Source organism: Herpailurus yagouaroundi, unplaced genomic scaffold (assembly GCF_014898765.1).
Source record: "Herpailurus yagouaroundi ecotype Mexico unplaced genomic scaffold, PumYag 201, whole genome shotgun sequence".
NCBI lineage: Eukaryota > Metazoa > Chordata > Mammalia > Carnivora > Felidae > Herpailurus > Herpailurus yagouaroundi.
Genome location: NW_024412432.1, coordinates 3,279,788 through 3,291,903, shown reverse-complemented (window position 1 = coordinate 3,291,903; position 12,116 = coordinate 3,279,788). Strand labels below are relative to the sequence as shown.

Below are 12,116 nucleotides of genomic sequence, written 5' to 3'. Positions count from 1 at the left end.
CCTGAATCACGGTGTTCTGGTGGTTGGCTATGGCTTTCAAGGAAAAGAATCCGATAACCAAAAATATTGGTTTGTCAAGAACAGGTATGAAAATCGAGGAATACGTACTTTTGAATTTGAAAAGGGAATGTTTTTTGGAACCAGTGTTTGGACGCAGGTCCCCCAACCCTTGAGCACACTTCTGAAATCCCAGCAGTGTTTACCCCATCTAGGGGGGAACACAGACATAGTCATATAATGACAACGTTAAGATATTGCCTCACCTGCTAGAGTCCTAATATAGTTTTGGTACCACTGTATTTTTTTTCAATTTTTTAAAATGTTTTTATTTATTTTTGGGACAGAGATAGACAGAGCATGAGTAGGGGAGAGGCAGAGAGAGGGAGACACAGAATCTGAAGCAGGCTCCAGGCTCTGAGCTGTCAGCACAGAGCCCGACGTGGGGCTTGAACTCACAGACTGTGAGATCATGACCTGAGCCAAAGTCGGACACTCAACCGACTGAGCCACCCAGGCACCCTGGTACCACTGTATTTCTAAATTGTAATTTAAAAAAATTTCTATAACACATCTGGGTGCCAAAATTTTCCTTTTCCTGCTCACGTTGCAGTTTTGTGAAAGGTCTGGGGATAGAATTCTGTGCTGGGTTAGAACTCAACCATGAACAAGAACAGTCTCTCCTGGTTCTTCCTGAATCTGTCCTGGTCTCTGGTGCACTGCTCAATATCAGATGTTCTTGTTCAAAAAGATACATGTTTTTGATTGTTTGTAATAGTTGGAAAACTCTCTCTTCTTTCAGCTGGGGCACTGACTGGGGCATGGATGGCTACATAAAAATAGCCAAAGACCGGGACAACCACTGTGGAATCACCACCAAGGCCAGCTTTCCTATCGTGTGAGATGATGGTGATGAAGAAGGCCTTGACTGGCAACAGAATATCCAGGAAATGGATTTTATTGTAGAGTTGATCACATCTTATTGTGGGGGATAAAACACTTGAATCACTGAAGATCCAAGTTGTGGTTGGATTCTGTGACTGTTCATTGGTGACGAAACTACTTTTTTAATCCCTGCTCTAATCAGTGGTGTGTGATTAACTTGCTTAATAACTTTTGAATGTTCGTGTTTTAATTTTTTTGATTTATTTTTGAGAGAGAGAGAGAGAGAGAGAGAGAGGCATACAGAGTGTGAGCAGGGGAGGGGCAGAGAGAGAGGGTGACACTGAATCCGAAGCAGGCTCCAGGCTCTGAGCTGTCAGCACAGAGCCCAATGTAGGGCTCGAACCCACAAACCAAGAGACCATGACCTGAGTCAAAGTCGGATGCTCAGCCGACTGAGATACCCAGGCCCCCCTGAAGGCTCATGTTTTAAAACATTGCATAAAATTTTTACCTTTTAAAATAAAATTTACTTGCATATGTTGAGGTATGATTTGGTTTTTAATACAAAAACTTCTTTACAGTAAAAAATTCAATGGTTTTGGAGGGAGGATAAAATGTCCTCATTTCCCCCATAATTCTTCAAACTGGTCTAAGAATTTAATTGACATAAGACAGGTAAACAGTAGAAAAAAATCACTCAAAGTTTTATTACACAACTAGGGAAGCCCAGTAATGAATTTGAGCCCCCCCAGAATGGCCAAGGCAGGTAGGTGTTTTTTTTGGCAGTTTTTATACATTTTAGACAATGACAATTATTTGTGAGGAATTGACAGGAAAAAGAGAAGAGGTGTGTGGGAGCTTTAAATTGCAGGAATTCCAAGTGGCATCTGGGCTGAGTTTGTATATGAGTGAAAAAGTAACAAGGTTTGTTTCTACAACTTTCTCAGCTTTGAAGCCCATCTCTGCTGATAAGGATGTCTCTTTACCTTGTAGTACAGGGAGGGGACCTTTCATATGGGAATGCTCATTTTCTGCTTTCAGGGGAGACATATGACAGCCTGGGTGTCCTTGCAGCATCTGTGTCTCAAATAGCTTCAACTCAAGATTGTCAATATGCCATGTGGTACCTTCTGGGGTGACATCCCTGGGCCCCCACAATTTCTTCCTCTGAAACTCCCCTGGAAGTTCACATACTATCTGAGCAGGTGACTGTGGAGAGAGAAATCCAGTTCATACATGAGCGGTAAAAAATCTACAAAGAATAAGAAAAGCATAGATCCCCTGGAGGATGAATGAATGGGTGAACGAGGGTGGGGTTACAGGCTTCCAGGTATGGAATGAATCAGTCACAGGAATCAAGGGCACAGCAAAGGGAATATAGTACACGGTATGGTAATAGCAATGTAGGGTGGGGGTAGATACACTTGTGGTGAGCACAACATAATGTATACAGTTGGCAAGTTACTATGTTGTACACCTGAAACTACGGTAACATCATGTGTCATTTATACTCAAAACATTTGGGGAAAAAAAAGCAAGAGGATGAATAAACAGAAGAGAACACATTTCCCCACACCTCATGAAACGAGTCCCACAATCCTGGAAAGAGATCTGCTGAATTAAATGTGTTTCATTTATCTGATGCGAAATATTAATTCCTTTTTAAAGGAAGATTTGAGTAGACATTATATGCTTCATTTGGTTTAGATAAAAGCAATATTTTCCACTGATGATTGCACAAGCACCCCCTGCTGAGCAGTCATGGTATCTAGAACATGATGACTTTGGAGATCCCCAGAGGCCAAGCTGTTACCTTCTGACTGGAGTGTTTACAAAGCATACATAGTGGTATTGAACCCTCTTTGTTCCATTATCATAGACAGATTTAGGATTGCCTTGTCTAATTCACCATCTCGGAAATTTGGGAATAAGATCTTTAATGCTTAAAAGAACCTGGAATTCTGATGTATCATCCGATTTTCTATGATTCTTCAACAGGCATGTTGTGTGGCACAATTTTCTGAATAAATTCTGTCACCAAGCACAGTGACAGAAGAGCCAGGTATCCAAATCAATATGATTCTGATCATTTTGGTGGGAGCCCTTTATATGCTTTGTTACCACATGAAATAATGGAGCAGGTGTGCCTGGGTGGCTCACTCCTTAAGCATCTGACTTTAGCTCAGGTCATGACCTCACAGCTGATGAGTCTGAGTCACATATCATGTGAGCTCGAGCCCTGCTTTGGGTGAGACCCCCATCTCTCTCTCTCCCTCTCTCCCTCTCTCTCTCTGTCTCTCTGTTGCTCAAAAATAAATAAATAAATAAATAAATAAATAAAGCAGTGGGGATAGACAAGGTTAGCTTGAAACCTGTACTTTTCAAAGTCTGGAGTGTTAATTGACAGTGTTAATGTTCATACGTCTCCTTTTTTCTTGTGGTCCTGTCAGGCTTTGAGAGCAGCACACGTTTCAAAATAGCTGATTTCAGAGTCTTCTTATTTGGCTCCGGCAGCTAGGAAGCTTGGTTTTGTCACCCAGCCAAGTAAGCCCAGATTTTTGGTCCACATTTTTAGGTGGTTCCTTCCTCTGTAACTTTCTTGGAAGATTCACGCATTCAAAGTTGAGATGATAGATAGTTTTATCTCCTTAATCCAGTCTCTTTGTTCTGACAGTGAGTCAGTTCAGTCAAATTCATTTCGGGAAGAGGCAATGCAGGTATCTTCCTAGAGGGAGGCCTCTGTTTCAAACAATCAGGTAATAAATAAGAAGAAATTCTATGGCAGTACAAGAAAGATAATGTTTATTAATAAAAGGATCCAGTTATAAACCAGTTTCTGAGTTCCAAGGATAGCCAGTTGAAAGAATCTCTAGATGCTGGGCTTAAAGCATCTTTAGGCAGATAAGGTAGGTAGGTAGTGGCAGGCTGACAGACTTTCTGAGAGGCTCACAGAGGAACCGGCAGGAAGATTGTCTACATATGAGTTTTGCAGTGATTTCTCAGAAGGTTACATCAAGTCGTTCATATTCCATTTGTAGGGCTTCAGGAAAAGGGGCGTTTGGGGTATCCAGTGATTCCAAGTCAAAAGGATAGAAAAAAAGTGGAAAATATTAGTTTGGAGACTTGTGGCCAGGCTTCAGAGGAAACTAGAAGAAATTAGGATCTCGTCCAGTTCATAGTGAACTCTATTAGACTGTAATATCCACAATGGTGTGTTATTGAAACATAATGTTTCTTTCTATAATCACCTTCATTTTTACCAAGGACAGCCAAATTAAGACCAATTTGTTTGCAAAGTGTAATAGTTGCTTTTTTTTTTTTTTTAACTTGGCCTGATGATGAAACTGCTGTAAAGCATAGCTTATGAGAAAAAGTTGCTTAGGATTCCTTACTAATTAACAGTCCCAAACATCTGTTTTCTTCATCCTGTTAATTCATCATGAATTTGTTGTCTCTTTGTCACAATGTATAAAAACTGCCTGCTTTGCTTAAAGACTCAGATATAAGTATCAGGCTGTTTTTCCAATGGGCTTTACTGGCTCCATAAAGTCTGCCTGAGTTCCTTCAAGCAGTCTGGTCATATCTGTGTCTGTGCAAGTCCCCGCTTGAATATGACATTTCTGTCAAAGTCTTGGTGATGTAACCAGAGTTTCCAAATGTGTCCTGTTACAAGGAGAGCAGATCCTTATTCAACTTATGCAAATTAACATATTGTCATGAACATATGAGAATACTCACTGAAAGTTTTTGAATTCTGGACAGATCAGGTAGGGAGAAAAAGATAAGTGTCCCAGTCTGTTCACAAAGGCATGTTTTATCAAACGGCTGCTTTTTTCAAGTTATAGCCTAAAACAGTTTTTTTAATACTGGAAAAAACATTTAAAGATCAGAAATGCTTCAAAAATATATATAAAAATGATAATCATCCTCTGTTCATCCAGTCTCATGTTATTAATTCTTCTTCTGCTTGAATCCAGATCTTCCATTCATTCTGGAAATTCTTACCCAGGTCAGCTTTATGATCTTGAGGTTATCAGAAATCTGTACGCGAGAGTTCCTTCCATCGGTCTCATTACAGATGAAACACATTTGCAGAAGCTTTCATAAAAGCATTTGAGTACAAGTCTAACTGTCTATAAATGATAAAAGACTTAAAATGTCCAAGGTTAAAGACCTGATGAGAGATCATGACAAGGCTGTTGACAAGGAAATTGGTGGTTTCTGTGACACACGACAGTAACATCTCAGGACATATCAGATTTCTAGGAGTTGCATACAATTTCTAAAACACTTATTTTCCTAACATATTTCTACGTAAATATAATCTAGGGGTGTTAGTATCCGTTATCTGACATTGCTTCCTATGTAATTTAACATAAGAAATAAGCCTAATTTGTGTAATATCTTCCTTTTATAAAAAGACCAAATCACTTGAAAACGTTCCATGGATCCTCTGGAATATTTTAATTGCATTGTGGTGAAAATACTTCATTTTAGAATTTGATTTTGGAAAGTGTGTGTTACAAAAAATAAAAATATTTGAACATTTGATTAAATAGGATCACATATCATTATGCAACAATATTTAAATATTCAACCCAAGTGACAATAAAAGATTTCTTTTTGAAGAGAAGTGAGCCTTTATTCCCTTGTTCCACAAATAAAATGGGTTGAATTGGTTGCTTTTCGGTGATTAATCAAGAGACAAGTCCCATATCCTCATGCAACTCATCTGACTCTTCCTATGCTTCAGCTTTGGCCAGGGCTGAGGGCAGCAGCAGGTACAGCAGTGGTGGTGATGGCTTCAGCAAGTGGGAAGCTGTAACCAGTCCGTGCAGACAAAGCCAGAACCTGCTTGTGTCCATTGATGATAGGATGGGGCAGTGAGGCAACAATCAGGTGACCTATCTGCAGACAGACACTGGCAACACTGCAGACGCCCTCCAGGAAGTGAGAATGTAGTTTCCTCTGTGATGTCAAGCACTTCACGGTTGTAGATGCTGCCATTGTCAAACACCTGCTGGTGATCATCCCAAAGGAGAAGGGGGAGTTTCTCAGCACATTCAGCTGTGTGGCCTCGCTGGCCCCCGCTTTGTCTCCAGTCTTAATCAGCCACACGTCACTCAGGATTTCAGTGGTGCCCCTGGACATTTTAGTGGCGATGCCTAAAGCCTGGGAGAAGAAGGTCTTCTTTGGCCCCAGACAAGTGTTCTGGGCTAGTACAGTGACTTCACATGGGGCTATGGCACCACCACGGGCGGCAGCTGGCACCTTAGCCAGAAGCATGTCCCTGATCTCGGTGAGGTCCTCCTTGGTGAGCACAAAGCCCACACTCACCCAGATATGAGGCAACGGTTTCTCCAGAGCTTGTTGTTCTCCAGATGCCCTCAGATGACCTCATACATCATGGGGATCATGCCACAGCAGCACCACAGCATTCCCATGCAAACACATGGGGGCCTACTGCGTCTTCCTGGAACCCACGTTGTCTGCTCCCACAATGAAGGATGATCGTCCAAAAGATGGATGATCTTAAGGAAGTACTTGGACTTCTGGGTCACCTTGTCTTCCCTGGGCATGATGTGGATGCATATCAATGATTGCCATGCAGAGTGTAAGGAAGATGTCACTCTCATGATGACGCCTGGAGAGAGGAGGGCCAAGAATAAAAGATTTTAAAGGCAAATGCTGCAGGTTATACAATAGTGAACAAACTTTAGCTCTTTTAATAATAAGACTCAGTTTTCTTGAATAATCTGATAAAGACAAAGCATAGAAAATTTGTATTTTTAGGCCTTTGGCCATTAAAGAGAAGAAAAATCTTTGTTTATAATTTTTTGTAATAAGCAAACAGACTCTTTTTAAAACATTTTTTTAATGTTTATTTATTTTTGAGAGGGAGAGACACACAGAGCATGAGCAGGGGAGGGGCAGAGAGAGAGGGAGACACAGAATGTGAGGCAGGCTCCAGGCTCTAAGCTGTCAGCACAGAACCCGACGTGGGGCCCAAACCCACGAACCATGAGATCGTGACCTGAGGCAAAGTCATATGCTTAACTGACTGAGCCACCCAGGTGCCCCAAACTAACACTCTTAAGAAAATGTTTTGTCCTTTTTAACAGAGAAATCCTAAGTTCTAATGTTGCATCAGTGTACTTCTGGTATTAAAGGCACAAGAAACCAGGAAGCTGTTCACAGGTCATTTCTGTAAACCAGGTTGCTTCAGCAGGAATGATGAAAATTATTAGCTGGATTGCAGGGCACAGGATGCCGAGAAATTATGAAAGAGATTATGGCTTCTAAATCCTGTGCAAACTGATGGATTTGGTTTCCCTCTGAGTCACATTTGCCTTCTTTCTTTATGGGCAAGATTGGGGTGGTACAGGGTTGGGTGGTAAAGACAAGGATGCTGTGGTTCAAAAGAGACTCTGTTACAAGGGTATCATTTGCTCTGAGTCTCTAGAGGGAGGGTGCTGGGCCACGAGGGCGAGGGTGGGTTCGTCTCCCAAGAAATGCACCCAGGCTCCCACTTCCTAACAACTCAACTTCAACCGTGTGTGTAGCCCAAAGACTGACTCGGGCATCTTTTAAACATCCATCCTCTTCAGAGGAATTTATCTCAGGATGAACTTCCAGTAAAGACAGCAGGACACTTGGAGCTTGACCTGAAGGTGAGGAAACAAAAATGTCTTTTCTTATTGCAACTTATATTGGCATTAAATGTAGATAACAAATCTTTACCAAGAAGGTTTGCCAGTGAACATCTGGGAAGCAGCAAGGCCTGGGAATGTGAACAGGGCCTGAAGATACTGAGCTGGGCTGGGCTGGTCAGGGCTGGGACTCAGGCAGTAAGATGGGTCGCCCTGAGACTCCGAGAGCCTGAACAGAGTCAGAGGTGACAGGTAGAGATCAATCCTCTGAGCAGAAGGGAGAGAAAGTCACACCAACATCAATCAAGAAATCTAGCCTGAGCCTCTGTTTGGAGTTTTCTGGTAGGACTTGGGGGTGACTGAATACTGGCTGACCTGTCACTAAAGGGGGAGTTGTTGGGGCGCCTGGGTGGCTCAGTGGTTAAGTCACCAACTCTTTATTTCAGTTCAGGTCATGATCTCACTGTTCATGTTTTCTAGCCCCAATTCTGGCTCTACACTGACAGAATGGAGCCTGCTTGGTATTCTCTCTCTCCCTCTCTCTCTGCCCCTGCCCTACTTATGCTCTCTCTTTCTCTCAAAAATAAATAAATAAACATTAAAAAAACTAAAGGGGGAATTGGCTCTCAGGAGAAAAATGAATTTTTCAGGGTTAAAGGGTTAGGGGAAATTGTTTCTGAGACTCCCCTTTTTCTTAAGTGCAGGACAATGTCTCCTCCATTGTCCTGATTTATTTGCAGTATCTGCAGTTGTGTGGAGGCAAATAGGGTCCCATTGGAGTGGGCTTGGAGTCTTCTCCATCACATATTTGCCTTTCCAAAGATTCAAGTTGTAAGGCAATAATTGTTGTTTTTAGTTCTTTTCTTTTTGTTGGCTTTCTTGTGAGATATTCAAAGATCCAGGTAGCTGCCCCCATTATTTTGTTTAGCGGTTACCCTGTCCAACCTACCACACTATTGTGTACTTGTCGGGGTTATTTTTTAACGTTTTTTTTAAATGTCTATTCATTTATTTTTGAGAGAGGGAGAGAGAAAGCAAGCTAGGGAGAGAGAGAGACACACAGAATCTGATGCAGTCTCCAGACTCTGAGCTGTCAGCACAGAGTCCAACGGGGGGCTCAAACCCACAGAAGGTGAGATCATGACATGAGACAATGTTAGACACTTAACCGACTGAACCATCCAGGTGTCCCTATTTTTGTAATATCAGGGAGGAAATTTCCCACAGAAGCAGAAATTAGAAGAATTCTATGTTCTGGGGCTACTGGATTGAATAGAGTATGCTTTTTAAAGTTTGTATAAAATGCTTAACAAACGCTTTTGGGTGTTCCTCTACACCTGAGTGTATATTTCAACCGTAGACCAACTCATTTTGGGGGAACAGGCCTCTTCCATTGCTCCTATTAACCCTTGAACAGTTGGGCCTTCTCCTGGTCATTCCCAGGAGGGCCAGAGAGAGGCTGCGGCCCTCTGTGTCCTCTGTGAGGGGGGCTGTTTGGCCTGCCTGGTAACAGCCATATACTCATGGGCTGGAAGGACTCACTTTAGCAGCCAGTGAAGGTGTCTGTGAGTTGGGTTGTAAAAAGGTATTAATTTTTAAAATTTCTCTGTAATTTCGGTAGGATCTTCTGAGAGTAGAGGTAAAGGGACTTCATAATTGAAAAGGTCTGTCGCTGTCCAGGGGACATGAAATCTTTGTGACAGGGGTGCAGGAAACCCTCCTCAAGGACATTGCTCAGGAATGCCTGGAACTGGCAGAGCTTGATCACGAAGCCCTGGAGACTCTGAGCAATTGTACGGACCGCAGCATGAGCTTTACCGCCCTTCCTGGCCGCTCCTGCTAGATGTACTTCTCAACACTCAGCACTTACAGGAGCAAACTGTATTTCCCAGGCCAGGAGGCCAGGCCGAGGTACTCTCTATAAATCTTGTAAAGAAACAATAGTTAAGGAGCTGGGCGTTCAGGATTTTTCTGGGAAAGTTGGAGTTTTTGTATCTAAGGGAACTGGCTGAAGAGTTGGGGTTCGGTTTTGAAGGGAAAGTTTCTAGACCAGGAGCCCAGAGATCCAAAAGATCTCCTGGAGGGTCAGGGACAGAGGTGTGGGGATGAAGGGGATATAAGAAGGGGGATTGATGTCAGATTTGGTTTTTGATTCTTATTCTGATTTTTGTTCTTTTATTAAGAGACTCCCTAACACTAGCCTTATACTGGCTTGTGTTTTCTTTTCATTTTGATCCCCCCCTAAATACCAAGAAGGCAGCTGCTACAAGGGAGAGATCTCTAAGAAATGTTCTAAATATAGAAAATTTTCTAGTTTGAATGAATTGCAATCTGCTCCTGGTGAGTAGGATCACCATTAGTATATTTATTTTAATAGTGACTCAATCCAAGAAGCCTCTTTACAAAAGGACTCAGTGACAACTTTCCAGGCTTAGAATAAGTCTCTACCATGGACACAAGAGATGTTTCTGGAGAGGGTATGGACAATGAGGCCTCCATGATCCAAAGTTTACTCCTGAAAGGAGTCTAAGAAAACAAAGACCTTTCAGCAGCATCCCAAGAACAGGTGTGCCAGGATACCCCTGAAGAGCTCCAAGCTCCTATCACTTGGCCTTCGTCCCCAGTGAGACTTGCTGCTGTATTGTATTTGTTGCCTGTCGCCAGATGGCCCAGGGACCTGGGAAGGGCTGAGACCCAACCTCGTGATGGAAAGAGGCAAGGCCACTGAGCAGAAGGGTGTGTAGGATGAAGACAAGGCTGGGTCTGTTGGAACATGCAGTCTGCCATTAGTCGGTCTCTGAACATCCTCTAGAAAGGACTCCTTGTAAAAGTCATCTTGCTTCACCATGACAGTCTCACTCAGCCTACTCTCCACACCATCCTGGGAGTTCAGCCCAAGATTCTGAGAACTTCTGCAGGTGCTGATGGGAGGGAAAGTGGGAAGACTTGGCTGATGTGTGAACGATTCAGCAGATATTAGAAGCTTCTGTAATTTACAAAGCCATTTATATTTACTTAAAAATTTAAAAAGCCCAAACTGCATTTCTCATAAAATTATTTTTAGGAGCACCTGGGGGACCTAGTCAGTTGAGTGACTGTACCCTGATTTCTGCTCGGGTCATGATCTCAAGGTTGTGAGGTAGAGCCCCATGTCAGGCTCTGTGCTGAGAGCCTGAAGCCTTCTTGGGATTCTTTCCTTCCCTCTCTCTCTGCCCCTCCCCTGCTTGTGTTTTCCCTCTCTCAAAATAAAGAAATAAATAAACTTTAAAAAACCTTATTTTTAAAAGAATCCCATAGGGATGTAATAAATAAAGCAGAAAACAAACTTTGATTCCTCCCTAGGTCTTGTAGGTACCATAAAGTTATTACCAGTGTTTCCCATATTTCATAGACCTTCATAATTTCTATCAAAATAAATTGCAAAGGAACCAAATGATTCAGGAATTATAAAGTTAAATTTGGTTAAATAGATATGCAATTAAACACTGGGTTCTTTTTAGAAGGAAAGGGGTCAGAAGAGAGGAAACTTCCATACTAAGCAGCACATGTATTTTAATCATCACCAAAACTTAGTTACAAATCGTACTATACTCAAGTCCTTCCTTTTTGTTACAACATTTTATGGTGGAGGAAAACATTAATGGTAATTAGTGCATGTTTGTGGGTTTCTCTAAAGATATTAAAATCCCGTGCTGTCAGCTCATGGAGCCTGACAAGGGGCTCAATACCCTGAACCATGAGATCATGACCTGGATCGAAATCATGCGCTGCTCACTCAACCAACTGAGCCATCCAGGTGCCCCTGCAGTTGTTTTATTTTTAAAAAGTAAACCTTCATACTTTTTTTTAAAAATGAAAATTCTGAAGTTACTAGACAAGTCACTGATACAAAGGTGTTTACAGCAGTAATGAGTGAGTGGTAACATTCCCAGTGTAAAATGTCACACAATCAAATCACAACTTGAGAATTCAATCATTCAAGTGCTTCATCCCATACAGTAGGGTGTGGTCACCTTGAAAATAAAACCCACTTTCTGGATAATTTGTTGCCAATCAAGGTCTTCTCTACACCATCATCTCACACGGCAGGAAAGCTGGCCATGGTGGCGATTCCACAGTGGTTGTCCTGGTCTTTGGCTATGAGTATGTAGCCGTGTTTGCCCCAATTTGCACCCCAGCTGAAAGAAGATGGGGTTTTTCATTTATTACAGAGGAATAAACACATTTCTCTTTATGGACAATAACACCTGACACTCAGCAGTGCCCCAGAGGCCAGGACAGATTCAGGAAGACTCAAGAGAGGCCATCCTCGCTCATGGTTGAGTTCTAACCCAGGAGAGAAATCTATCCCCAAAACTTTCACAAAACCACAAAATGAGAGACAGGAAAAGGAATTTCTTGGGGTCAGAAGTGTTTCAGATGCAGTGATATTCAAACTATAGCAGGACCCTTGCAAGCTTGAAAGAGTAGCTTAATGTCATCAAATGAATATGTCTCTGTTCCCGCTAAGTGGGGCAAACACTTCTGGGGTCTCGGAAGTGGGCTCAAGGGTTTGACGATCTGTATCCAAACACTGATGCCAAA

At 42.2% G+C, this 12,116-nt stretch overlaps 1 pseudogene; it reads right to left on the bottom strand.

The window, feature by feature from the left end:
* Positions 1-5,631: 5,631 nt before the first annotated feature.
* Positions 5,632-6,461, bottom strand: LOC121014132 (60S acidic ribosomal protein P0-like; annotated as a pseudogene).
* Positions 6,462-12,116: the final 5,655 nt, after the last annotated feature.